The 24,289-nt window shown below is 42.5% G+C and overlaps 1 long non-coding RNA gene across 1 annotated transcript in view; it reads left to right on the forward strand.

Annotated features, from left to right (window-relative positions):
- LOC109639353 (uncharacterized) overlaps positions 1–23,554 on the forward strand; it is a 72,975-nt gene extending 49,421 nt beyond the window's left edge. The window contains exons 4-5 of the long non-coding RNA XR_011244472.1: positions 17,425–17,479; positions 17,617–23,554. This is a non-coding gene — a long non-coding RNA (uncharacterized lncRNA). The remainder of the gene's footprint in view (positions 1–17,424; positions 17,480–17,616) is intronic.
- The last annotated feature ends 735 nt before the right edge of the window (positions 23,555–24,289 follow it).

Genomic DNA, 24,289 nt, shown 5'->3' on the forward strand with positions numbered 1-24,289 from the left:
CTCTATATTTTGGTTAAACTTACATGGAAGGTCATGTTTTAGCCTCAACTTACAGATTGGGTAAGTTTGCTACCATTCAATAAAACATATAAAATGTTAAAACTAAACTAAAAATACGACTATACCATCTTGTTTCTCCTGACCTCCAGTGGTTGATGTAAATGTGGAAGTCAGGGTGTGGTCAGTACAGTCTGACGTCACTGCTGACTATGTTTATAGGTTTAACACCCAACAGCCACAGTGGATGTGGTGGATCAAACAGTTTTAAAGCTGTAATCTGATTGAAAGAACTTTAAAGTACTTCAAGTTTCCAACGTTTAAAATCCCTCTGTCTGATTGGACAATGCCAAAAATTCTATTTGATAGGTTACTTGAGGCGGTCTGACTGAAAAACTGCACAGTCCACAGGACTGGTTGGCCATCACAGTTTCAAAACTACAATAAAACATGAAATGATCTATCTATTTTTCTCACTATGCGTACATTTTTTTGGCTTAATTCTGAAGTAAACTCTTGCATCTGTTTGGAAACTGTTTTTGTTTTGTTCACCAGTTTAAAAGTGTTCCATTTAGCTTTTCACCTTTTGGAGAGCCTCCAGTTATCGTCAGTCTTTTGTTTTTAACAAAACGTTTAAACCTGTGTGCCCTAGAAAAAAAAACTTAAATGTGTTTTACTCACCAAAATGTCTTTGAGAGAAAATCCACTATTCATCGTTCATCCTTTCAATGTTAACACAATGTGTAAAGTTAACTGTTTGAAGACCTTCAAATGTTCAAGGGATATTCAACTTCTATAATCTAAATGATTGTAGCTGGATGCATCCAGTGGCAGCTTTGAACAGGATAGCTAACAGCAAGGGAAAGACCTTGTGACGGCGGGGAAAGACAGCTGAATGGAGGGAATAGACCCCACCGCGGCTGGCATGGATTAGCTACCCATACTGATGAAAAATACCCCCAGAGTCTTTGAGAGTGGGGGCAGAAGACAACTCACTAAAGGACCACACGGCTAATGACCCTGGAGTTGAAATGACAAAGAGAAGCACAATTCAAGACTCTAACACGACATAATCTGTCTAGAAGCTCCAGGTGTGTCCCTGTGACTGGAGGACCTAAGCACTACCCTTGAAAAGATAAAGGGCACAGATGAGACAAAGCTAGAGAGGATGGGCAACATCATCTACGACCACGGAGTGGAACATTTTGGAGTGACGCAGAAAGAACGGATAACACCAACAGTGGAAACCCAGTCCAGAAGGCAGCTGGAAATAGAACGCTTGGTGCAAGAGAGGAGGCAGCTAAAAAAGCAGTGGAAAAAAGCCTCAGAAGAGCAGAAGGAAGGGAATTAACATACTGCAGGAGAACATCAAGACCCAACTGTCAACCTTGAGGCGAGCAAGAACTCGATCCTTTAAAGATCCTTTCAAATTTGTGAAATCTCTTCACCACAAAGAAGGGAGGAACCCTGAGGACGTTGAAGCAGGATGTAGACCTGGAAAGAACACACTCTGATCGAAAGAGACACAACACGCTAGCATGATCTGAAACCAAATCCAATCAGCCAAGAGTGAGAAGAGAGATCTGCATGTCAACGTCCTTGATCTAGTCAATGCATTTGGGTCGGTACCACATAGTGTCCTCTGGACCCTTTTGAAGATCTGCAATTCTGCTTCACGACACCAGATTTGATCTCCATATGGCAGCTTCTCGAACTAGGCATCATGGCTGGGCTGCACTATCTCCACACTAGCATTCACCATGACGATGGAGGTGATTATAAGAGCTTCAAAATGGATAGTAGGTGCTGAGCGACAAAGGTCAGGGGACTGATAAACACCAATCAGGGCCTAGAGCAACTGAAGCAGGATGTGAACAGTGGCCTTAAGAACTAAATCTCTGGTGCTTACAGTATAGCCTGCTACTCTGACTGATGCCCAAATGGCCAAAACACTTGATGACACAAAGTTATACGGCTGAAGTTGTGTCCCTAACATCCGCTGGTAGTTGGAAACATAAATTGTGCAGAAGACATTTAAACATACAAGGGAAATTCAACATCTTGTCCTCTATTTTAAATGTGCCACAATTTGCTCTCAATATAAAACATAAGCCGAATAACTTGCACAGCAGAATTACAATAGTTATATGAAGGTATGAAATTCAGATATAACGTTTTAAATTGTTTTATTATATACATTATCATGTTATTACATATAAGCTAATAACTTTTGTTTTAACCTATAGTTACATTTTACTGCACAGCAACAAACACATGGTATGTCTGCCCACCAGTCAGAATACTCTGTTGGGTGATTTGTTCTTTATTAAAAAAAAATCCATTATTTTATTTTGGGATTAAATTTACTTTACTAGAATATTGGCCCATAAATCGGGTTTATCCACACTTTAACATCATGCTGCTGTCAACTTTATAATTATTTCTATTTCTCTCTTTTTCCAAAATGGGACTATCCAGGTAATACAACGACAGCGTTGATCCCTGTTTCAAACAGTTTATCATAATTCCCCATGCAGTGTTGCAAAATTCCTAATTTCTCACCTCCATACCTCCTGAAGCCCCACAGCTCCTTTGTTTGTCAATAAACGAGGTAATTGTGATTTAAAATCATCCTTTACTACACCTTATAAAAAAAGATCCACAGACCGGAGCCAGTAATGCTACCTGACAGGCATGGCTGAGCACCAAATGAAGCCCGGGTAGGGTTTAGTTCAGCTGCAGCTTTTATTCTCATCATGAATTTACCACTTCCTTTGAGAATAAAAGCAATCTTCCAACATTACAATCCCATTAGGAGCACAGACCAATGTTTTACATTAGAATCACCTGTATCTGTGGACATAAATGTCATTAACCTCACATGCCCCATTAAATATCACATTTGATCGTAACATTTTAATGTATACTAATAGTTACCATTGCATATTTATGAGCACTGAACAATTGCTATGAACACGTGCTTTTCTTCTCTGCTCTTCACAGCAACCTTTGGTTTTGCTCCTTTGCTTTTGCTAAGTTTAACGGCAGCTGGCACACAGTGAGCCATCGCTGCGGTGCTGTCCGCTTAGCTGCAGAGACACTCTCTCCTCTCCCTGGTTTTTATTGACCCAGTATTGGACGACATGGACCACAAATGGCCCCTTTCCTCTTATCCCCACTGTGTATCGTCCTCTTATGAAATAGCTGACATGTTTATGTTTATTCTTCCCTTCTTATTATGTGTCATTTCTTCCCATTTCCTGCAGGGCAAATAAAATAAGGCTTAAACTATCCCCCTGGGGCAGGGTGAAAAAAAAAGATTCAACACAGAAAATACAGGGCCTACAGGAAATAATCGGAGAAATCGGGCTAATACCATTATGAAGACGTGTCTCTCAGACAAACAGGCAGACAGAAGGGACAGGAGACGGCGGCGGTAATGGCATTCGGCTTTCAGCAGCAGCACCAGCTGTGCCCGATCCAAATGGGCACCAGCAGCGATTCAGGCCAGGCAGGGTCAGATGAGGACACAAACACAGAGGGGGGAGGGTGGGGGTGGTGGAGGGTGGTGAGGCGTGCGGAGAGATGGAAGGAGGAGGAAGAAAGGCAAGGAACGCAAAACGGGATTGTGAGGAAGGGGGGAGGGATTTCGGAGGAGAGGAGAGAACGAGGGAGCGTTTGGTATAACGGCGGAAACAAAAGGACAGCAAGAAAGCAAACAAAAGATTGGGCGTCGCGTTAGACAGATGGATGTGTTTGCCGTTACAACCGCCATAATGATGTTTGGGTAAACACTGACATCATGAAGTCAGATTATTTATGCGATTCCAATCACTCGTTTTAGATAACTTATATTACACTGAAAGTCTGAGGGGAAAACATCCATCGATATAATTTAATATAAGTTGAACACTGAGCTAATCCCCTTCTTAAGGTAACCAGCCCTTCAAGATGTCACATTGACAATTAAATATTGGTACGTGGCATTACCGTTCTCCAACTGAGCTGTGAATATTTGAAACCTGGGGAAAAAAAGAGCTGCAAAATCTCTCGTGTGAAATAACCAGTGCATCAAACGTCAGCAGAAAAATCTTAGTTCAAATATAACTTGCAGTGACCACCTGATTGATGCGCCAACTCAAATAAAATCAGTCCACAATCCTCAGGAGTTACTTTTTAATGTTCAGGCTCAGCGCCAATGCAGGTAGCAGTCAGCAGTTTGTGGAAAGGTGGGTAGAATTGGGCGAATGGGTCCTGGTGATGAATTGGCATTTAGTGAGTCTGACTCTCCCACAGGAGGCCAGTGGTTGTCACTATGGTCAACCGTGCTGTAACTTGCCATTGGTAAATATCTGGGGTTTTGTTTGAAATCGCCATTCCTGTCGATTGCTAGGGATAGTAAAAAAAAAATATAAAACTTTAATTATTCTGTCTGATCGAGAAATAATTGGCAGTTCTGACATGTTTTTGTTTCTGCGTGTTACCAGCATTTGAAAAATTCAGATGTTACAAATGCTGAGGTTTCCTACACCTCCCCAGACCCACGGTGGTCTAGATGCTGTTAATAAACCTTTGCCAAGGAACATAATTGACAGTGGACACTGGATTTCATGTTATTTCACTTCAATTAAGGAGACTTTCTTGCAACATCTGCCCATGGTATAGGGGAGGTAAAGTTAAAATCATAGGTGTGGGAGGAGAAAAAGAGTTATGGTTTGGTTGGAGTAAGGCAACTAATATATTGGTGGGAGGGACATGGATCTCCCCTCATAATTACATCTCAATAAAATAAAACTCATTACTTATAGCTGAGCTCTGAATGAACTTTCACATAACACAAAGACTTTCATTCTACTTTCTATCTACACTTCCCATCATGTCTGCCTGCAGCTCTGAATTCAATCCTCTTAGCTTTGTCTTCTCCCAGCACAACAGAAAGATTCCCAAGACCAGAGCCAAACAAGATCACAGATAAACGTTAAAACCCTTATGAGGAAAACACTGTCAAAGGGGGGACTACACGTCCAAGCCAACAGATACTGATTAGTGGCTTTTGCAGAGGGTCTTTTTTTTTTTTCCTTGGTGTCCACTGCCAAAGAATAAATTAGTGAGCATGCCATAAATTAGCAACCGTGCAGCACAAGAATGTTAAGAAGAAAGAGCTTGGCATCCCAGTAAAGATTATTTAAACAATTGATAAGTTCATTCTGTGGGGGTCCCCAGCAGATGCCCCTCTGCAATTATGATTTACTTCTGTGATCCTCCTTTAAAAGTGTTTGCTGTTTCTGACTCCAGCAGTAGAATCCTCACGGCACTTGATTTTCAACCCTTTCTACCCTCACTGTGGAAACTCTTAGATCTCTTCACCTCCAGGAGTCCTTAACAAACACGCACCATTAAAGATATGCAACCTGGGATTCGAATGGTTTCCAAGAGATACACTCGCATTCATCAGAGCAGGCCAAGTTTTTCAGTCGTCAATTGTCAAGTGTTGGAGAGTCTGTGGCGCTGCAACCTCAAATTTATGTTTTTGGCTGAGTGGATCATAACTTTTACAACTGTAGCCCATTCGTCTCAACGTGAGACTTGTTTCTAAAGATGTGTTTCTGCTCATCAGAGTGGGAAAGAGAGAGTTATTGTTTGAAACAGTCTGGCCTTTTTATAGCTCTGTCCTCAACAAAGTGCTCTCAGTAAAAACTTGTGTAATGGTGGTCTGATGTTTAATGTGAACATTAACTGTAGCTTGTGACATGTATTGTATGATTTTATGCGTTGTGCTGCTGCCATTTAATTAGCTGACTGGATAATTGCATGAATAAGCATCTGTACAGGTGTTTCTAATAACCTGGTTGGGTACACTGTGTTTATATGCACTGAATAAAATCAGAGTAGACTATAATTAAAATTTTTTAGGAGGCCTCTCCCCTGTCTGTTTCCAAAAGTGATATCTTACGCTACCTTTGGTAGATTCACCACAACTCGACTCTGGCTGCATCACATTCTGATATTTTGAGGCTGTGGTGAAGAGCAGTTCATTTTCTGTATGATGGGATTTTTTGAATAGCAGCATGAAACAGGAAAGAAAGAATTCCTTGTTCATTCAAAGACAGACACAAAAGCAGGCAAGTCCCATTCATGGTTCAGCTCACGCAAAAAACTATCAAACTGTTGTGCCAGGAAACTTGAAGTAATGTCGTCATGTCTAAATTTGACTAATTATATGTTATGAAAATGAGTTACATACAATTAGAAATATTTTGCCAGTATATGGAAAAAAGATCAACTAAACAAGATCTAGATGCAGAAATATGTGAATGAAACTTGTTTTCTCATCATCAGAATAACAGACCTTTAGATTTTTCACAGGTTTTACAAATCCTGATTAATGGGATCTGGGCCTTACATGTGGGCCTACTCGGGCTTCGGCAACATGAAAATGTTTGAGCTATTCTGATCTAAAACCTCAAAAAAAAAAAAAAATCGGAGCTGGAGTGTAGCTCTACTCTCTAATGCTGGAGGAACAGCCAGCATTGGTCGGTTGCGGTGCCGCCATTTTATGTCAAATGGGCTCTGAGGAAGATTAGGAGATACTTTTGTCAGACAGGCCTTGGCTGAATAGAGAGAAAGAAAGGGGCAGAGCAAATGAAACTGGACGATGAAGAGCCATGGGGAGACCGGGTGAAAGAAAAGGGGCTGAAGAGGGAGGGAGAGGTAAGCGATAGAGAGAAGGCCAAATGTGTCTGGGAAAGTTTTGGAGCTGAGGTACATTGTAGGAGACCAGACTGTGTGTCTGGGGGGTCTGAGGTGTGGATTATTGCCAGCGATTGGAGGAGGGCTGCCGCAGTTGTGCGTGACCAGAATATCAGGCAGAGGGAGAAGAGAGAGAAGAGAGGAGAGAAGATGGAAAGAGTAAAGACGCTGAATTTTGGAAAAGGGTGACATTGTGTGCCTGAAGACACTTAAAGACAAGCACCCAATTTTGTATGAAAGAAAAGTGGCGGTAAACTTTAAAAAAAAAAAGCACACTTGTGTGGTGCGGAACTGTTTAAGGTGTTGTTCGGATGAAAAGTTGGAGGAGGATTAATCCAGACTTAAAGTAGGAGGACAACGCGGGGGAAAGGAAAGGCTTAATTAATTGTTCTACAATATTGTTTAAAGTAGTTGGTCCGCTGCAGTCACACCAGTTACAGTCCAGTAAAACTCACGTCTAGGTTCATCAGGTTTGTTTGAGGCACAACCCGTAATCCATCATCTTTGAAATGACACAAAGCACCTTTTAATTTCTGAATAAGAGGCGATGTGAAGGGATTACGGAGACTGAACCCTGACTCACGCCAAAACCTTCAACAGTCAAATTTAATTAAGGAATTTGTTTGTCTTTGTCATTCCCTCAAGGAAACTTTGGGATAGTTATCTTTGTGCTCGAGGCTGTGTTGAAACCGGTACAAGTACCGATACGTCTTTGCCTTTAGCCTCTCGTTTGTGTGCATGGTTTGGTATTCACATATCTGTGCTTTCTTGTGGATAGATTAATTTAGACCTCATTATCTAATTTCAAACAGTTTGCTGTGGTCAAACTACATTGTCATGATTCTTTTTGTGGTTTTGGAAAGTTTTGGGACTTGAAGACTGCTAATTTTAAGCTCCAGTGGGTAAGATTCAGGTGAAGGGGAACTATTTTAATAATAATAAATTTAATGTAGATTAACCCTCATGATGTTTTCACTAGTTCATTTAATCTAAATTGTACGAATTAAAGTTTTCTTTACCCCAGAAAAGACCCTTTATATTTAAATACTTTATATTTACATGGAGGGGACCCTCTCTACGGAGGCCGCCATGTTTTTTACATTAGGCCAGACTGGACAAACTAAACACCTTTTGAGTTTTCATGACAATTAAAGTCTACCACAGTTTCTTTTTCATGTTTGGAAGGAGAGGGTGAGGTGAGGGGTGTTCAGCTGCAACATGAACCTTCAACACTAGATATCACTAAATTCTACACACTGTACCTTTAAACAGAACCTGAAATATTGGCATCTCTTATTTGCAGATTTTCAAAAAAAACAGTTCTAGTTATTTCACGAGCACTGAGCATACAAAACACATGCCCTCATGTGCACCCCGAGAAACGGACACACACAGAGAAGTCCAGTAAAAACTTTGTGGATTTCCTTACGCAGTGACCCACAACGGATTTGCCCCGGTACACTCAATACCACACCAACATGGTGATTCTCTGACTGGGTGTGTCCCACAGCAACAATTAATAATCACCAACACATACATGCATATGGGGAAGCCACTACATTCTGTGCTTCAATACACAGACACGGGATACATTTTTTTTTTCCATGAATGGAGGTGATGCCTTCTGCAAACAGCAGTTACACTCTACCCAGTGTTTTCACAGGCTTTCTTAGCCAGCATAGTGCGTAACTGTGCACCACATGACTGCACTACTGATTGCATACCCAGCAGACGTTGGCAGAAATGTTGTTATTTTTGATCAAACTCAGTTAATTTTAAATGTAAAGCAGAACATGACTGTCAGATGTTGGTTATGGTTTGGTAAAGGTTTGGAGAAGTTAAAATTAGGGCAAGAATGCAGGCTTGGCTTTGGCCTTAGACTATAACTGCAGTGGGATCCATAATTACCCAGATGAGCACTGTAGTACATTTTATTTTTGGGCAATCCATTCCCGTAGACGTGAATGCCCAAAATTCCTGTAAAGTGATGTCAGCATGCAGCATGTGCCCGTTTGCCTAACGAGCCAGACTGTGATGCCTTGAACCAAAGCATACTTAGAGCGAGTCTTATGGAAAACAGGGTAAACTTGCAGCACCTTAGTTTATCTATCAGCTTAAATTGAACCTGTCTCCCTGTCTCCGAGTGTTTTATTGATTCACTGGGCACACACTCACGTCCCACGGTGGAACACAGCTCATGTGCCGTCACGAGTGTTTGAAAAAACGCACGACAATATGTGTTAATCCTGAGAGGAAAAAACACAACTGGCAAGTCCAGCATTTCTGGTTTTGCCGAATATCAGCCACTCTCACGGTGCTAGTGCGGGAGCTGGATGTTATCAAAAGGTATCAGTGACGGAGGATGTTTTTCACCGCATTATGATACAGTGAAATCTGGAGCTGCTCTGGAGCTGTGAAAGGCAGGCATATGGGGAAATGGTCTGTATCTGTTCCTCTGCTAAACCAGAGCCAAGTCCCAAACTGACTCCTTCTTTTCTATTCGCAGCTGAGGCTAACTAAAGATTGGTATTTGTTTTGGTGCAGGGAAGCTTTCCAAGAAATGTGTGAGTGTGTGTGTGTGTATTTCTGTATTTGCACTTTTGTTAGTGTATCCATGAGTGTGTACGTGCAAGCCAGTCAGTCTGCTTCTGGCTGTGTGGGACGCTTTGGGAGACGAGGATACAAGTGCGTGGGTCCAAGTGTTTATGTGTCGGAGTAATGGGGCGTTTTGGGAAGAGAAGGACTCAGCGAGTAGTAGCTATACCTGAACTGGACTGTCCCTATTGCATTCTAGGGGGTGGGAGGGTGGGGTGGCAGAAGAAGAAGAAGAAGAAGAAGAAGAGGAGGAAGAGGGAGTGTGCAGGGAGTGGGGGTTTGTGGGGGGAGAAGCGAAGGGTAGAGATTCAGGGGTGACAGGAGGACGGCTTCATGGCTGCATTTTCTCTTCGCTGAATTTCCTCACTCCCCTTTCTCTTCTCTGTTTTGCCTTATTCAGCTGAGCGAAGCAAACAGACAAGGAGAGTTTGCAGTTCAAGACTGAAAAAGCGAGAAACTCAAGCCAATTTTTTCCTTTTTTTTTTAAGGCTGGGATTTTGTGTGTCTTACAAACAGATGTTGCTTGTCATTTGCTCGTAGTGCAGGGAAGCAGCTTGTAGAATGCAGAGGTTTTGCAGGCTGAAAGATTGCCTCTCGCTCGTTTCTTTATAGTTATTATTACTACTAGCGCGCGGTAAACCGAAATTGTAAAAAACACCACAAAAACTAGCCTGTTTTTCTGTTATCATTTACTTTTTTTCCCCCTCTCCCCTTCTCTTCCCCCAGCACTTTCTCTCCCTCTTTCCCTTTGCTTTTTCCTTTTGTCTCCCTCTTTCCCACCCCAGCTGCCTTTCGGGGTGATTTTGTTACTGTAGTTTTTTTTTTTTGGGATGGGCCACAGTGGACATGACTGCCTGTACTTTCTGCCAAGCACCGTAGGCCCTGCAGAGTAGAGAAAAGAAACATTCGGAAGCTAAACATAAAGGCGAAAATGGGTAAGTCACCATGCTACCTATGTGCTCTGAGCTTTGCTTCGTGTTTCCACCTCTCGTCTTTGCTTTGTGGCTCTTAATATTCAACAGTGTGGTTTGTTGTTTTTGTCCTGTGGTGGAGCGTTTCTGATGTTTACTGTACATTAGCTGCGGTGAAAAGGGCCTAAACTTAACGCTACCTGTTTGGCTAGCCGGGGCTATCTGTTTACACTGCTCGGTATTATGATGTGCTAACGACATGTCACATCCTCGACTCTCACATCTTCAACCCCATTGAACCCCTCCTTCCTTCTTCTAAAATGCACACACACACACACGCACACACATACACATGCACACACACTTACTACCTCTGTTGCTGGGTAGATTTGGGCAAGTAGGGCGGGTAGCGCTGCTGGGTTTGGCCGCTGGCGCTATTCAGCGTCGAACTATGCAGGTGGTGGCCTTTAGCTGGTCTTAGCTTTGTCGGTGCTCTCAAAGTCCTCCTCACACACACACACACACACACACACACACACGATGGTTCAGCGGTGGAGGCATTGGCTGGCAGGGTGCTGTGGACCCCGCTGACCTCTTTGTTCAGCCAATCTCAAGGTGTCTTTCAGCGAACTGGCAAAGACCCACTGACATACTTTAAGCAACTTGGCGACAGCTTCAAAGTCAGACGTCTCATTTAAATTCAGGCAGAGGGAAGAGAAGGAGAAAGAGAAGTTCAGATGGAGTCTGGAAGTTGAAATTGGACCTTATTCATCCGAGCACAGCAACAACTCTATTCACATCAAACAGGAATGTGTTCGAATTTCATTTGAACTTTCTGTGATTTGAAGATTTGATAAAAAAAGAGTGTGGATCGGTGGTTTTTATTTTCACTATGAGACCTGTAATGCAAATAAAGCGATTATGTAATTATTCATTTTGATGTACAATTTATCAAAATAACGGTATTCTCATAAAGACTTGAAAAATAACAGTCATCTTATTTTTTTGTCATTTTTAACTTGCAGCTTTAGTTGATGGTAAAAAGTTTACGAGAATTTGAGAATTTCGATCTGTTCAGGAATCTCATAGTAATAAAAGGTCATGCCTTGATTCAGCACCATTTCAACTTATTATTACATCATGAAAGTTTGCAGTGTTTACTTTATACCATTGCTGTTGAATATGAAGGTTTTTATTAAGGGAAACTCCTGCACTCTTCTTTTATGGTAAAAAAAAATTACAGAATTAAAAAATTATATATTTTGAATCACTTCTTTTGCTGATTTGAGCTCAGCCACGTGCCTCTGTCTGCATCTCACTGAAATGACTCTCTATTTGTCTCTATTTGTAAGTGCTAACAAAACGATAACCCGCATAAAAATAATAAAGTTTAAATTTTGTTCAGTATGTCCTCAGAAAAGACACGTCTAGTCTATATAATGCAAAATCAGACTTTTGTAAATCACATGTAATCATTGCGACAAATATTTCGCCTTTTCATTTTGTTTTTGTTTAAATGACAACAGTCTATAATCTGTAATTTGCTTTATTATCGGCCAAGATAATATTTTCTTTCAAATTGGTAAATTATGAAGGAGGCGGAATGGAAAACGTTATAAATTTTGTTGAATATTAGGTCAAATAATTGCATCGAGTTTTCTGAAATAAGTGGTGATGATGTGTGTTGAGCTTTAAATCTATTTAACTGGCGTTAGAAATTATTTCTGTTGTCCTTCGTAGGACACTCAGGCCTGCTGCAAACACACACACACACACTCTCTCTCTCTCAAACACTTTAAGCATAAAAGGTTTTACTGAATTAAGAGGCTTATTTCTCCTCATGCTGACGGATATGTGAAGTCATCTGCTCGCAGCCCCGAACCCGTAGATCCGAACTTGTGTTAACACTCACCACAAGCTTGTATCTACAGGTCTGTGTCTGTGCAGCTTCAACAGCCTGAGCAGCATCAGCACAATACAGCAGGGGCTGCTCACCAGCTCCTACCAACTTTATTAACCATCTCTGTGATGACAGTCACAGGGGGAGTTTTCCTGGAAGCAAACAGCAGCTTAGAATGGGTTAGAATTCACAACCAAACAAAAAGAAGATGTTCCTGTGAAACTTGGAAAAATACAGCAGCGTAAAATCTGCGTCAGAAATCTCCGATCAAGACCCTAAAACTGCGAGAAGTTGGGTTCGGGTCCTCCAAGAGTCCTTGACACTTTCCACACGTTTTATCTCGACACGTATTCAGACTTTGATGGGTTGAAAAGTGGTTTCAATTAAAAGGAAAAAATATACGTATCCCTACCTCCTTGTGTATATTTCAAATGTTAGTTTGTAGAAAACCGACGAGGGGACGGAGCTCTTTCAGTCTTTTACCTGCAGTTTGGCCTTTCCACTGTTAATGAAGCAGACATCGGCCCAATTAGAGAATACAAAAGAATGAATGACAGTTGCAATGATTGTTTCCTAGCAAATGGCCACTACCTCCCACGTGTTAGCCTTTTCCAATGAGGGAGAAAATCTGATTGAAACTTTATCTCGATGAGTCAGACGTGTGTATTTGCTTTGTATCTAACATGAAAATGTACAAATATCTTGGGAGATTGGATTAAAGTTTGCAACAATGATATTAAGCTCTGGTGCCAATGTTTGCTCCATCAGTCTTTTTATTCGCTAAACCCCTGAGCCCTGAAGCCCGAGTGTCCAGGTCTGCTTGCTCCCAGGCTGAGGTAGTAGGTTGTATAGTTGAGAATTACACCTCAGGAGATAACTGTACAACCTCCTAGCTTTCCCTGAGGTATGCATGGCACTCTGCACAACTGGATCGATACAGTGCTCTGTGATTGCTGCACAAGTCACACCCAAAAAAAAAAAAAAAGAAAGAAAGAAAGAAATCAGGCTGACTGCCTGATTCCACACACTCCACGTGGCTGATGCAGCAGCAGGAGAGTAAAAGCCATGCTTCCCACCTTTTGGGATAGGCAAGCCGTAGTGTGTGGCAATGTTGTGTGTTTTTGTGCATTATTGTTATTATTTCTTTAACAGTAGACCCTTGTTTTGGTCTGTAAAATGGTCATAACGCCCCTTACGGTTTGTGGATGTAGTATTCATGTTTGATAAGCTGGAGTTGAAAAATATGTGGTATTTTATTTTGAAAATTGATTTGTCAAAGTGACAAATCAACTTATTTAATATTATTTTTGCTTTAACTGAATTTTATTATTGAATTGTATTATGATGTAGGGTCTATGTAATAAAGTCGGACAGCTGTAGCTGGTAGATGACTGATTATTACTTGAGGCCATGATGTGTTTATGCTTTACTTTGACATATAAAATCCGTCGTGTCTTCTGCTTTGGCTGATTTCAGGTCAGAAACATTGGTGTGCGTTCAGTAGACAGGTAGCGACAGCACTGCACTGTCACCGAGCGTTTGGCACGTGAGGGCTTTTGAAAGCATCAGTCCCTTTCCATTCTGAGGTGACATTTTATTATTCGCTCAGTGATAACCTCATTAATGGTGACGGCTGTGTGCAAGAAGTCCGTCTGCTTCGCTCGTGCTGTTTGCGTAATGACAGTTATAGCAGTTGTAAAGGATATCAGACACAAAAGGAAAAAACAGTCAGGCCTCAGACAACAGCATCTCAGTCCGTTTACAAGCAAGTGAAATCAACTGTCACTGCAAACAATTATTGTCATAATGTTTTCAATCAGCAGACGCACACTGCTGACAAAATATCAGACTGTGAAAAACTGTGACACCCAGTCAGGAGTACGTCTAATCAGTCCTCAAAGAAGAGTTTACGATAGGGTTGCTGCTGGTGGGCCGCTACTGCTCAACCCCTGCTCTCTGTAGCTTTTCTTCCATAACCAGCTGACGTTTTCCATTTTACTTATTTTCAGTTTTATCAAAGCAAACCCTTTCATTCCCTCTACTCTCTGCAATATTAAAATGAACATGAGATTTCATGATTTTGGCAGCAGACAAGGGAGCTGCTAACACTCCCAGCGCAGCTGCAAGCACCCGAGCTTTAGCCATTCGTACTGTATATATGATGCCGGCCAATCGTCAACCTCAACATCCACCAGTTCGTCTGTTTGTGTGTGTGTGTGTGCAGCTGAGGTAAAAGGTAGCAGAGCAAAAGACTGCCCCCTGTTGGTTGACTCTGGGAAGTGTCCAGCTGTGGGTTGGCTCTGATTTGGTGACTTTTGCAAATGGTGGAAAATGAAACACATGGATTTCGTAGGACATGTGGACGTATCTTGCAGTGAGTTGTGTGTGTGGCTTTTCGTGCATGCACATATTGTATTTCTTGTGTGTGTGTGTGTGTGAACATGAGTGTGTGTGTGTTTTTGTGTGTGTGTAAGGCACGATGCAATAATCCAAACCAGAGCAGAAAGTGAGAGCTTTGTGGGGTTTCATGTGGTCTGTGTTCTCCTGGGTCTCCCGCCTTCTTTTCCTCTTTCTCCTCTCTATCAGATGTACATACTGTATATTGTAAGTAACAGTATTTGTCATTTGGTCAGTAACAGTCTGCATTATATACCCTGACTTTTTCTCACTTCTGTTTGTGTATTTCCTGTCTTTTTCATGTATATTGAGGTGAAATATAATCACATTTAATAATGCTGAATTGAATACTTTTACCTTTTTCCTGCCTGTACTCTTGTTTATGGATATTTCATCTCTTGATTTAAGAATGTTGCGGTCTCTACAAAATAGCAAGGATTAAAATATGATATTAAATAAAATATAAAATATTAATATATATATAATATATAGTACTTAGCGAAATGGAATCAATAAATCAATGGCAAAGAGCCGCCATTTAACATCATACAAAGTTATCTTTCACCTGGTTTACTCCCTTGTGCACTAAAATGAATTTATGCATTTGAATCTCACAGCCATGAAATCCTTCTTCTGATGTGTTTTCTGTTTGTGCAGAGCTGCTTTACTCACACTGCACCTGTCTCCGCATGTTCATGCGTGTGCATATTATGCACACATGTGTGTGCAGGCGTGTGTGTAAGCCTTTGTCTGCCTGCTGCAGACTCTCACCATCAAAGCAGGCTAATATTAGCGCCTCGCTGAAGACCGTCTCTATCTGGACACAAAGCTGGTGATAAATGAGGGTAGCAGTGTGCGTGTCTGTGTGTGTGTGTGTACATATAAATGCTTTTCAGGGTTGGGGGTGTAAACGGAGGAGCATGTTGTAGATCCAGATGCAGGTTTTCTCCAGTAACCGCAGCTGTATAGAGATAGAAAAACAGCACAATGCTCCGTCTGCCAGCAGAAAGGATTGGAGATTAGCCGGGCTGCAGACACAGTTGGTTGATCAGTCAGTCAAGGAGGGAGGGAGCAGAAGAAAAGCAAGAGGGCAGTGTGGTCTCAGAGATTTTTCCTTTTTCTTCTCTCCAGTCTCTCCGGGCCCTGTCGCTGATTTGAGCCCACAGTCGGTTGTACGTCGTCACTCTCCTTCTCTACTCCATCTGTTCCTCCCCCCATCATCTCTCCTCTTTCTCTCTTTCCTCCCTCCCTGACACTCATTCTCTCTCTCGTTCTCACTCACTCTCTCTGTCTCTCCATACCAAAGCCTGGGGGAGCAGTGGAGATTAAATGTAGCCTCTATAAGCCAAATCACATCATATAGCAATGTTTCTATAGCCCCTTCTCTCTCTGTCTCCCCTCTCTCTCTCTGTCTCTCCTAGACTTTCTGAAGGGATAGTATGAATGATGGCAGCCCATGTGAGACTTTTGTTTTTGCATGCATGCAGAAGACACGCAGAGAGAAAGAACACTGGATTTATTTTTTGGGTGGAAAACGGACACTGACAAGGTGGAAAAAACAACGAAAGGAGGACTACTTTCTCTCGCTACCCCCCACCCCTAAACTATCCCTCGCTCTCTTTCTCTCTCGCTCTTGCCTGATACAGACGAAAAGAGGGCCTCTGGCTGTAAGCGAATACAGCTGTGAGGCAAATTAATGGATGATATTTCTCTCCCCCTTTCTCCTTTTTTTGTTTTTCTTTTCTTTTTTTTTTTTGCTTTTTCTCCTGCCTATCAACAAGGGAAGATAATGAGCCAGAGGGGGGGAAGAAAGAGTACAGGAACGACTGAGAGAAAAAGGAAGAGTACATATCGGAGAGAATAAGAGGGGTGAGAAAAAGAGGGGAGAAGGGGGGGGGAGGTGTTGAGGGGATGTCATGTTTTTTTTTTTCCTTCCTTCCCTCTTTTCCAGCTCTGCATGTGATTGAAAGAGGGAGAAAACAATGTGAGGGAAGAGGGCAAAGACGAGAGAAAGCGGAGCGAGACAAGAGATCAGCAGGCGCATTCGTTTTAACTTGGATTTGTGCATGAGAGAGAGAGTGTGTGTATGGGAGAAAGAAAGTGTGCATGTGACTGAGTGTGTGTGAAAGTGTGTGTGTGTGCATTTTTCTTCCTCCCGCCAACCTGCCCCGGACCTGCAGGTTTGGATACCATGTAAGTTGAGGCTAAGGAAAAGGTGCAAGGAAGGCAAAGGAGTGTGTGTGTGTGTGAGTGTGTGTGTGTGTGTGCGCGCCCCTTTACTCGACACCCTCCCTCCCTTCAGTGAGGCAGCATACTGGTATGCTTCTGGCACTGTGGCCCTGGCTGCCCGCTCTGATTCCGTGGCTCGATGCTGGCTCTTTTAATTCAGCCTTCTCTCCCTCTTCCTGCTTTTCCTCCACTCTCTCTGGATTTCTCTCGGTCGCTCTCTGGCCACCTACCTGTTCTATCCAACCTTCTCAGCGCTTCATTTTCTGGGAAGAGGAATCGTCTCGCTGACTCTCTCTCTCTTGCGACTCTCCTCCCCAGACTGCTCACTCTCACTCTGTGCTTGTGTGTGTATGTACGTGTGTGTGTGTGTGTGTAAAGAGAGAGAGGGAGAGAGCGAAGAGATAGAGGGAAAGAGAGCGTGCAAATGGTTCATTACAGCTTGGTCCTACCACCCATCCTCATGCTTTTTTCTTTTCTCTGTCAGTCTCTCTCTTGCCATTTCGCCTGATTCTGAGCAGCTCGCCAGACGGGCCAGCCTCATCTTTGCATTGTGAGCATTACTGGAAATCTTGTTGCTGTGCTGTAAGTTTAAATCTGAGCTTTCTGTTTCTCTCTCTGTCTCCTATTTCTTCCCCTCCTGAGCAGGCGGCAGGCTAGAGGAACACCGAGTGTGGGGAACATCCTGGATCCAAAAGGGAGGGTGAGTCGGTACCAGCAAATACTCTTCCCCTCCACTCCCCTCTAAGCTCCCCATCTGTTTCCTAAGCTTTAGACCACCATGGTAGCACGACGGAGCCGTAGAGCTTTGTTATCTTGCTCGTCTTTTTCTCTGAGCAGACTCTCCAGAGGATTCAGAGACGTCGCTGCATGGGGATCTGCGCTATTAACGATCAAGCAGACAGGAGTGATTTCATGAACAGTGCAAGATGTGACAGTCAGAGCATGCAAGTCATCGTGTCGGATGGATTGTATGACGCTGTGCGGTCCTAGCTTCAGATTTAAATGGTGTAATCGACGCATCCACACGGGGCTTTTGTCTTGTACATCCGTGGAAATGATTAGAAATTATCGGCTGGTTGATTGTCCCTGAGACAGCGGGAGATCTTTGGGCATACTGTACAGCAGCAGGCTCTGTACCTGATAGCAGGAGGCATTTTTCAAAGTGCGGTATTGTTCAGCTGAGATGGGGGAGGGGGCAAGGGAGAAACAGAAAGAGAGAGTGATACAGAGAGAGAGAGAGTAGGGGGGGCTGGCCAATGTTGTGTCTGGCTGAGGTTTGCTCTTGTATGTTCACAAATATACATGGGGGCTGTGGACATTGCAGTGAGTGTGCTCAATAAATGTATGTAATTTCTGAACCTGTGTTTGATTGATGTGTAGCTGCATGTCTGCAACCGGCAGAGTTCGCTCTGCATGCAGGAGAACCTCGCACACTCCGAGTCCTCGTTTGACTCAAAGACAAGTTCAGCACACGGACGCTCTCTGGCTCAGGATCATGCAGGGTTGCTTTTAATGCCGAACCAGAAAACAAAGGGATCCACAGAGGGCTGAATTCAGCCGTGTGAGGTAGAAGATGTGTCTCTCTCCGTCCCTGAGACCCTAACTTGTGACGTTGTGCGTTCATGTCCACGGGTTAGGCTCTCGGGAGCTGGGAGGGATGCATGGCCAGCACTATCTGCCGCACGTTGCTGAATCGAACAATGGCGATCAGAGGAGGAAGGCCGTGGCGCAGTGAGCTAAGGCGTTCACCGCGCACACTCACCGTGGTAGCACTTCTCAGTGTGGCTCACACATGCTGCTGCTATTGCATGTCACCTTGGCCTCCGTTACACAGTGCATATGATGGAATGTGGATTAAGCAGATACCGTGGACGGACTGGTCTATGGTGAAAATCTCTGGGGTTAGGAGGATGGGGAGGATGTTTTAAGGGTCATGTGACAAAGTTAAGGCAGGATGAGTTGAAGTGTCAGGATGAAAGAAAGCTATCTTCTTTTAGCAAAAGAAGCCTGATTGTTTCAGTAATGACCCATGACATGAGGTCTGCGCTAATTATTTGCTTTTGGCCGTAGCCTGGATTTAAACATCAATTGTCTGTCAGTCATTATTGTTCAGCCCTAATGTGACAATGCCTTTCTGCTCATATAGAAAGAACTTAATGTGGCATCATGCTAATATAGTATTTTGATCCAATTTCCCACATGAATGTCTCTTATGCTTCTCTTTAATGGAGACATATGAATGCTGCTTTAAATGACTTCCGACCGCAGAGGAATAACGTCCTCTGGCTAAAGTACTTAATACTTGCTCTTTAAAGCATCTAAGCTAACTATAACAGCTCCAAGTGGGAATGCTAACTCTACAGTAATGCTTGTTAGCTGGTAAAGTAACAGCTAAACAGCTGGTTAGCATGTGTAGCTTATTGAGAGATAATGCGAATGGTGAGGTGATGGCATTAACCTCTTCACACACCATTAAACAGAGTTAAGTAAAGAAGCATCTGTTGGTGACATAGCTCTTTGTTTCTACCGCAGGCCAGGCTGTCTCATATGTGAGTGTGAGTGTGTGTGAGTGTGTGTGTTTGCACCTTTATGGCTTGAGAGCAGCACAGAGTAATGTTGAGCGTGACGATAACAGCTCTGTACATTATGTGCTTGACCTCAGTGAACCCCCAGCGATGTTAATGCTCACTCACCCGTGCTAACCCAAACGTAAAGATGGCAGGAGGAACATACTCACAGAGCAGCAGACTGAGAATGACCCGAATCGCCTTGTTGCCACTAGGTGAAACGGCTGCGTCCTGTGATCCGTGTTTATAGTGCTTCCCTGAATGCGACAATTGGATTTTGGCGTCGGGCTTGCGACCAGAGGGACGACACACTTTGTCATCAGTAGTAACAAGCAATCCCACTCACTGACTTTGCTACTACGACCAGCCAAATTGTTATACAAAACAGCACATGGTGGCCCACGTTCTTTTTCATCTATGCCTCAGTGTTCTTTTCTCCTCTGGTTGTCGAAGGCTTAGTTTGCCGTGTCATCCTCCCATGCTCGTTGCAGTTTCTACTCTGGAGGCCATCACTCTCCTGAGACCCATTTCCAGTAGCAGATCTTAAACGGCATGATTTGTCGATATTTGACTTAGCAGCTAATATCAGATTTTAATGTTTTGTGTGGATGTTTGCCCTCATTAAAATTTTAATACTTAACTCCAAACACTTGTTGATCTAAGATTTGAACAAATGGTGCCAAGTGTGAGTCATTAGTCCCGTTAGAGGTTAGTGCATGGCCTTTCCGCTAATTTGAAGTGTTCTTTATTACAGGATGTTTGAAGACTGTTCACTACTGACATTTGTGCTTGTGATTTGCTGGAATCCATAGACTGCTTTGTTACATGTTCTGTATATTCAACAGAGAATATGGCTGACGTCTCCAATCATTGTAATCGTAGATATTCCTCTATTTCGATCGATACATGACATCCCTCCCTCCCCCTGTGAAATTCATTCAGCCGACAGTAGCTGGGCACGTTGTGTGCTCTGGCAGGTGTCACCTCGGATGGCGTGGATTCCCTGAGATGTTTCCGTCCTGATGTTAATGAACTAATATGGATTTTAACACCCCCACTCCCCGAACCCTTTTTCACTGGTAATCTGCTGCTCAAGCAATTCTCTTATGTAATGCCTCTGTGAGCCGTCTCTCTCTCTCTCTCTCTTTTTCTACTATTCCTCTGCCTCAAAATCGTTTTTTTTTTTTTATTTGTTCGGTTTGGTGAACAAACACTAACCTGGAGCGACTCAGTGTCTAGCCGGTAAGCTCGAAAAGGGCTGCAGGCGTGCTCTCCATTGTTCGGCTGCTCTGCGCACTGTCTGTACACTGTGTCCCCATGGCTGAGGCAGACATGGAGGATAGACAGACAGACAGACTGGTCTAGAATTTTATTTATTATTTATTTATTTGTTTATTTTTTTTCCCAAAAGGATCTGGGCCAATCGACATGATACGAATGATACAGTTAGCATCTGGAAAGGCTGTGACTGTTAATACATATTATTCGATGGGGACCGCTTCGCTAAACTTAATATATCTGCTTTTTGTGTTTCTAAATATCGGCTATTCCTGATGATTTGGTGAACTTTTGTTAAGGTGGACTGTCTTCGATGCAGGGGATGAGATAAACCTGGTCGGCGAACCGCTTCAGGTGTAGGGCACAAAATGCAGGGTTTCGCCCACGACCACGTCAAGAAAATGTTTGAGGTATAAGCCTGCTGGGTCAAAGTCCAATTATTGATCAGGAAGATCAATCAATCCATTTTGAAAACTAATCAAACAGTGTGACAGACGATACAGCAGTGGGGGAGGTTTCTCTCCGTGCTGAGTTTACTGTAGCCATTCTGCAGTTGTTTTTTTTCAGCCACTCCCTTCAATGTACAGCCTGCTCTCGGCTGCAGGCGGGAGAACCATCAGTAATCAGAGCTGGTCAGTGTACGTGTGTGTGCGCTTCCTACAGTGGCTGTCGTGTGTTTAGCAGTGCCTCACACTGCAGAGGGGTTCACTACCCCCTCCTTTCAGTCTGTCGGCATATGGACGAACATGGCGTTGCTGCACCACCTGCCCCCTCATGCTGGCTAATGCCCACTACCTATGGCTGGGAAAAGCCAGGAGGTAATTTTTTGAATAGTTGCACACCTGTGGCCTATTTACTTGCCACATAGCTGAAATCACTGAGGCATTTCTCAGTAGTGTAGCTTGGCCGATTTTACCAGATTTAGAATTTGGGGCAGCTCCAGCTACTTTCATCGTTTTTTCTTGTTGGTTTTTTCACTGTCTGTTTCAGCTGCCAAACTGTTTGCTGTTTCGACTGCAGTCTGAGCGGTTTTTTAATGTGCAGCTAGGGCGGATGAGTCTGACGTGTGTGTTTGTCCTTCCTGACTCTGGCTAAAGCCAGTTTTAAGGAGCTCGGGAATTGTGCACGCAGCCACATTACACCAGCAGATTAACCAGACTACACACTAACCTCATTAATCTGAGAGAGACTAATGTCACCAACAATGTGTCAGCAGTCACACACACACACACACACACACACACACGTTTAAAGCCCTTCCTTTTGTCTTTATGGAATAGAAAGCCAGGTATTGATGACTGGAGGCCAAGGCAGAGCCCGTCCGCTCTTCCTCCCCAGCGGGCCTCAGTATCAGTGTGTAAAGACCGGCTGGAAATCCCCTGATGATTCAGTATTTAACACTTTGCTGCCACACTAACCAAAAAGCTGCAAATGTTATGTTGGATGTTTGAAGGAATGTCTTCAGCATGTTGGCTACAGTTAACGTTTGTGGATTTATTCATTTCTTTGCTTCAACAGGTTTGAAACCAGGAAGCTGTGCAGATGTGTACCTGCACAGAGATTAGATTTTTGGTTTCCAAATCGGATTCTTTTTGATTTTTAAACAGAGCTGGCAAGGTTTTGTTGGATTCTCTGACCTGCTCTCAGTCCTTTGGAAAGTCTTATAACAGAATTTAGAACTTTGTGACATTTTGAAAATTACTTTTTCATGTCCGACTGGCTTTTTTTAAAATTACTTTTTGTTTTAGTCTTTGATAAAGTACCTTATTAACTGAATAGTTGACCAACAGAAAATTGATGGGCAACTCTCTTGATAATCATTTAATCCTTTAAGTCATTTTATTAAACAAAAAGGTCAAAGATTTGCTGCTTTCACCAAGAACTTTTAACTGAAAGTAGATATTTGTTTGGACAGTTTAGTTTTTATTGTTTCGTATTTTCTTCTCTAAATTAATATTTTTGTTATCCCACTCGAGGAAAGTGAAGTGTCACAACAGAAGTAATGCTCTTTGCAGATATTGTTTTAGTTGCCTCCTCATTTGTTTTTGACCATTTTGTTCAAACACTATACAACTATTGCAGCTTAATTTTTACATCTGCTTATCTCTGTTAGCTTCCGGTCCTTTATCTGTAAGTTTATCATTACAGCACATTGAGAAGCACTGGAAACACAAAGTCACGTCGATGTGTGTCCAAACATTATTGGCCAATTAAGTTGATTCAGATTTTTTCTGCTATTCTTTTAAAACCTGGTCAATTTAATAAATGTTTTCTCATTTAAATTTTCATGCTTTAATTTGGGTGTAGTAGACACTTAAAATGTGTATTTTATTCTTTTTAAATCCAGGGCCTGTTGTGACCTGTCTCAACAGCCTCAGGAGAATCACCATCAACTTCTACCAAAAGTCTTTTGCTCATTTGTGACTTTATCATTCTCATTTGATTTCAGCAGTTTTCTCTAAACTTTACCTTTGTGACCTTTGACTTCAGTTAATGTCATATTCAAATAAATGTATTCAAAATGTATTTGATGTAATTCAAATGACACTAAAAGTAATGTTTTTAATATTTATTTATTTTTGCTTTTATTTTCTAAAATAATTGATCAACCACAACCAGGCAAATGAATTATTGCCCCTGTATGATATTTTCCTGATGACTGAAGATCATGAAGTACAGCATGACCGATGATTACACAACTTTCTTATATTTTCTAATATGGCGGTGATGTGAGAGCAGAACAGTGAGAGCAGTGTGAGACAGAGACGTCTAACAGTTGTGTCTAAATAAAGTCTCACTGCTGTCATTTCACATGATTATCAGTTCTTTCCACTGTTGTGCTTATAAATAGAAGCTTTAAATGAATGGTGAGATTTTGCCATTCGACGTGTTTTACATTTTATCTTTGGGGGTTATCTTTTATGCTTTTTTTTTTTAAAAAGCTTGACTCTGTTTCAACAAGATTAAATCCTTGGCATGATGTGTGTTTCTGTGGAGCTGCCAAGATGTATTACAACCCCTCCTCTGCTGACAGCATACATCAAGCAGTAAATGGACCTAAATAAAGACATTCAAAAAGTCTCCTGACAAGCAGGTTCTCAGACGTCAGTGTGCTTAGAGAATAGAGTCCATATGATCTGGAATGGGATGTAAGCATTTGCGTGTGGTCATTTGTTAAATGGTTTATAATACCAGAATAATTCATTATTGTCCCTTACATTATTAATTAATGTGCGTCATGGTGATTATCTGCATAAATACAGTCAATAATTCATTAGTAATGCAAATTTTATTTGAAGTATGCAAATGTTAATAAACGTCTCCCCAGTCGGCTTCACGTGTTTTTTCATGTCTTCGCACTCGTTGACTCAACAGTGCCGTGCTCATGCAGTGTGCAGTGCATGTGGGGTTAATTGTGCTGATACTGCTCCAGCAGCTTTTGTCTTCCTCTCACTTACAGCTCATTAAAACAGGTCAGGACATGTCAGAATGGTCCAAGAACATGAGACGGATATGACACACCGAAGCAAGCCTCACCTGCCCATTCACACCATTACACATATTTCTGTGGTGAAGAGAACCTGGATTTACATCTGTGCTGATGTGCCGCAGCACATTCGCCGACGTTCAGGAGATAAATTCTTTTGTTTCCTAATGTGGCTCCA

The sequence above is a fragment of the Paralichthys olivaceus genome, chromosome 11, assembly GCF_024713975.1.
Source record: "Paralichthys olivaceus isolate ysfri-2021 chromosome 11, ASM2471397v2, whole genome shotgun sequence".
Lineage (NCBI taxonomy): Eukaryota > Metazoa > Chordata > Actinopteri > Pleuronectiformes > Paralichthyidae > Paralichthys > Paralichthys olivaceus.